We start from the raw sequence: 4,918 nt of genomic DNA on the forward strand, positions 1-4,918 counted from the left end.
GGTTGAGAGGGTGCAGGCGAGAGCGAGGGGATCGGGGGACCCTGCACCTGGAGGTGGTGGTGGAGCTGGAGCTGGAGGGTTTCAGGAGGAAATGGGGGAGAGAAGAGCCTTCCTGGCAGAGGCCCACGTCCGCAGGCCTGCAAGCCCAGCCGGGCGGGGGTCAGCGTGCTGCCTGCTGTCCGTCCGCGTCCGGGAGGGCCTGTCGGCGGTCAGCGCCGTGTCTGAGAGCCCTTCAGCGCAGGGACAGGAGAGCACAGCCCGGCCATGACATCAGCAACAGCCGGGCGGCAGCGCCTGGGGAGCAGCGCCCGTGCCAGGCCCTGCACAGCCCTTTGTGTGCCTGACCTCACCCTCTGGGGCAGCCCACCCAGGTCTCCGGCTGGTGCCCGGTGCACAGCGGGCACAGCGGGCTCGGGAGAGAGGCTGGGTGCCTGGTCCTAGGCCCGCGAGGGGGGCTGGGCGTGCTGTGTCTTCGGGGATGGCTTGTGGTCAGGCTGGGCTGAACCCTGAGCCTGTGATCCACCCTGCAGCTTGTCAGTCCTGCTGTCAGTCACCACCCAGGACCCAGGCTTCCTCTCCTCCTTGCCTGCTGGGCCCTGCGCCCTGCAGACCCTCCTCAGGGCCCTCCCACTCAGGACTCGGTCCCCCGCTCTGCTCCCGGCTGTCTGAATGCACCCCTGACACCGTGTCCGCGGGGAGCGTGTCTTCTCCGCTGGAGGTGGAGTTCTCACAGCAGGAACCATTCTGCACACGGGGGACGCGCTGTCAGTGGCGTCCAGGCCGGAGGGGTGCATGGGATCCAGGGAGCAAGGCTGGCCCCCTGTGAGGGGCTTGGGCTGGGTGCTGGGCAGGGGCTGCGTGTGCAGAGCAGGTTTGGAGGCTGATGGTGCTGAAGGTGGTGGGGGTCGGGTCTGAGGAGGCAGAGACCGTGCTGACGGTGTGACAGCAGACGTGGGGCGTGGAGGGCGAATATGAGGGAGGCAAGAGGAGGCAGGGTGGGCTCCGTGACCAGCTGGCTGGGACGTGTGTGCTCATGGGTATGCACCCCACAGGTATGTGCCCTTTGACCAGGACGGGGAAGGCTGGAGCCCACAGTGCCCACTTTCCATGAGTGGCAGGAAGGAGTGATTCCCAGGCTGTCCACTGCCCTGGGGGTGGGGCTCTGGAGCCCCAGGACCACTGCTCCAGGCTCCTGACCAGCCACCAGCCTCGGGGCTTCCCTTGGCAGGACGCGTCCATCCCTGTGAGGAACAAGCCCACAGCCGGGTGCCTGCTGAGGGGCCAAGGGCAGAGGAGCACCATGTGGGGGTCCGCAGTCCCCGCTTCGCCACCTGCTCGCTCTGTGACCTTGGCCGGTCTTTAGGCCTCTGCACCCCAGTTTCCTCATCTGCAGATGGGATGAGTCACGCAGACCTGCCAGGCTGCCATGAGATGAGACGGACACACACACGGAGCTGTTCACATGGCGGCTCCAGGCAGTGCGGGGTGTCTTGTTAGTGGCGAGCAGCAGGTGTGTGGACACCCCTGGGCACAGATGGAGCGGGCCCCTCCGTGGGAGGAGGAGGGGCCTTGCGTGCTGGAGGCCTAGGACATTAGGGCAGGGATGCCGGGTCCGTGGGTTCGGTGGAGAGGTTGGGGAGCGGTGGATGTCTTGGCCTGGACCTGGACATCCTGTCCAGAGCTGCTGGATGCAGGGCCTGGGTGCTGAGTCCCAGAGTCTTGCCAGAGGGAGAGCATCCTGGTTTCATGGTCACGACCTGGCAGACCTCTCCAGGGGAGAGGGAGGGAGGGAGGGGGGAAGGAGGGACCCCTTCGTTCATCAAAGAGGGTGCATGCCCCTCCCCTGGTGAGCGGGAGCACCTCCACACCAATACAGGCACCTGTGCTGGTCTGGGAACATCTCAGGTGCCAGACAGATCACCTCTGTCCACCTCCCGGCCTGGCAGGGCCCTGGCAGTGTCTGCTGACTGAACGCCGTGTGGCCAGTCCTGGGTGTGTCTTTGGGAGCCAGAGATGCACTTGACCTGACCAAGTGGCCGAGGGACTAGGGGCTGGCCCCTCCTGGCCCCCCCTGCCCCGGCATCTGAGAAGACCCCCCTCCATCCCATGGCCTGGCCTCTCTCGGTCCTGACGGAGCTGAGCTGCCACATTCCTGTGCCCATCGCTCTCCCCACCCATGTCCTGCCCTCCCTCTGGAGCAGGTTGGGGCTGTTTGGGTGGCCTCGGTTGGCTCCCAGCCCCCACCTGGGAGTCGAAGGGTCCTAGCCGGTCTGGCCTGACTGAGGAGGCTGCGAGCAGTGGTTATGGGGCTCCAGAGCGCCCAGCGCCTGTGAGGCCGCAGCCCGTCTGCACGGATCCTGTGCTGTGGCCGGGGGAGCAGGAGGGCGCTGCCTGCCTCTGCTCTTCCTATGGCTGGGCTGGTCCCAGGGCGTGTGCACCCTCCCTGGCCTCTGCCCACAGTGCAGGCTAGCCCAGGCGGCCTCCAGGCACTCCGCCTGGCACTGGTGACGGGCGCTGCCAGCAGGTGACAGAACGCATGCCCGTGTTCTCCCGCCCCCATCAGCCTCAGCCCACACGGGACTGGCTGCTGGGATGTGGCTGTGGGAGGAAGTCTGGTCCCTGTCTGTGTCTCAGGGGACCTAGTGCCCTTCCTCCTAGGGCCCCCACCCCCACCCTGTGACGCAGGGCTGTGCTGGTCCCTGGGGTAGGGGCGGCTCTGGTGGGGCGAGGTGGAGGTCGCCTCCATGGCCACAGGGCTCCCTCGGGTGGGGGTGCAGAACCCACCCTTGCCTCAGGGTGGGGCCCATCGCCAAGCTGCAGCCTGGCCCCTGCCAGCACAGACCGAGGTGTGGGCTGGGGTCTCAGAGGGGTCAGGAGAGCCAGGCCTCTCGACCGCGTGTCCTTCCGGGAGGCTCCGGAAGCTGCCCTGCACTCTGACTGAGGAACCTGTTTGCTTGTGGGGTGTGAGTGGGGCTGGCTGTGGGCGGATGGCGGTGTAGCCGGTTGTGTGCATTCAGCGAGCGCTAATTAGGCTGTGGTCTGTGCCAGGCTCAGGTGTGCGATGGGTACACAGTCGTGGCTTCTTGCTCACGGAGCTCCCATTTGGCCCAGCCCCCCAACAGGTGTTCAGGAGTCAGGGGTGTGGTGGAGGGAGGCAGGGCCTGCAGGCCCCAGGCTCGGGCAGCAGACAGCTGCCTGAAGGAAGGGGCGCTGTTGGGCTGAGACCTGAAGGTCAAGTTTGGGGTCATCGTGGCCCAGAGAAGGTGCTGGTGCCGTGAGCATCCCTTGCCCTGCCCAGCCACCTGCCCCTTAGGTGGTAGGGACAGTTCAGGAGTCGCCTCCAGTTGGTTCTTTGGAGGGTGGAGCCCTGCAAGTAAGAGTTGACGTTTCATACGATGAAGGGAGGGAGGGAGGGGACGGTGGACAATAGCCAGCTACTCTGTCCACGTCCTGGGGGAAGAGGCGCCGAGAGAGCTGCCTGCCTGCCTGGGAGGGAAGCTGTGGGGCAGAGCTGCACACCCCCTCCTTCCTCCGCCTCTGCCCCATGGCAGGAGCTGGGTGAGCCCTGGTGTCAGCCAGACCTGGGCCCAGATGTGGTTTGGAGCCCACACCCGTCGGCCTCCAGGGAGCTTGGGGGAAGGAGCCATCCCTTAGGGCACCCCAGCCTGGGCCGGGCAAGGGTGGCCCTTGGGGGGGGGCGCTGTGGGCATGTGTGTAGGTATGTGTGGCACCAGCAGACATCTGTCCCTTTTCCCCACCTCGTCTTGTCTGCCACCTTATCTCCGAGTGTCGTGCTCGGAGGGGGAGGGGAGCAGGAAGCTGAGGTTTTGTGAGTCAGTCATGGCCCCTCACAGCCACCTCCAGCGCCACCTCCAGCGCCACCTCCAGTGCCAGCCAGAACCTCCTGTTGCCGACTTGGTGCTGCCTCAGGACCAGGGGGTGGTCTCCTGGGAGGGCGCTTTCTGACCTCAGGACCGGGCCCACCCTCACCTGTCGCCCGGCTCTCTGCTGCCCTGGGCAGTGGTGAAGCTGTGCGAGCAGGGGAGGGCCTGCGGGCGAGTGTGGGAGGTGAAGGTGGGAGGCTTGTGTCTTTCCTGCTTCGCTCTGCCGGCCTTCGGGGCGGGAGCTGGAGGAAGAACAGAGACTGCGTCCTTTCTCCCAGAGTCCCGAGAGGCCAGGTCCCCAGCAGGGCCTGGTCATGCCTCCAGTTTGGTTCTGGGATGAGTAAGAGCCACAGGTGTGACCTTGACCTGGAGCAGTGCCTGGGCACAGAGTGGGGGAAGCAGACAGGAGGGGCATAGTGGGCCCTGGGGTTCCAAGGAGTGGAGGGGTCTCTGGGGAGCACCCTGGGAGTTAGGCTGGGAGGCAGCTTCCCTGGGGCACAAGCAGGGACTGGGCCTCCTGCCCCAGCCCTCCTCCCTGGCCCTGGGTGGCCGTGCACAGCGGCCTCCTGTGCACCCTCCGCGCTCCTCTGGGGGTGCTCTGTCTCTGAGGCAGTGGGCACCGTGGTCTTTCCCTGCCACAGACACTGCGTGTGGGACCTCTGTGCCTCTCAAGTGTGCCTCGGCTGGCGGTGAGGCAGAGCCAGGGAGCCGGGCTGGGCGCTGGGCTGCGGGCGCCCACTGTCCTGGTGCCAGCTGTCAGGCCGGGGCGTCGTGAGGGCCTAGTGCCTAGGCTGGGGGTTGGCTGGGGGACAGTGTGGAAGGATCGCCCCTCGCTGGAGGGGGTGCGCTGTGCAGTCGGCTGCGTGCAGGCTGCAGTGGGTCCTGCGGGGGGTGCTGACACTGGGCCAGGCCTGGGAGTGGGAGCCAGACAGAGAGGCCCGTCCCACAGCAGGGCTTCTCTCTGCCCTCTGGTGGCCCTGGGGTCTGTGGCTGCCTAGTGGCCTCTCTCAGGATTATTTTTAGGGAAATTATAG

The 4,918-nt window shown here is 66.5% G+C and overlaps 1 protein-coding gene across 1 annotated transcript in view; it reads left to right on the forward strand.

The window, feature by feature from the left end:
- The window catches only part of SBF1 (SET binding factor 1), a 27,450-nt gene that overhangs the window by 3,025 nt on the left and 19,507 nt on the right, over positions 1-4,918 (forward strand). The window lies entirely within an intron of this gene.

This window comes from Myotis brandtii, unplaced genomic scaffold (assembly GCF_000412655.1).
Source record: "Myotis brandtii unplaced genomic scaffold, ASM41265v1 scaffold2658, whole genome shotgun sequence".
Taxonomy (NCBI): Eukaryota; Metazoa; Chordata; class Mammalia; order Chiroptera; family Vespertilionidae; genus Myotis; species Myotis brandtii.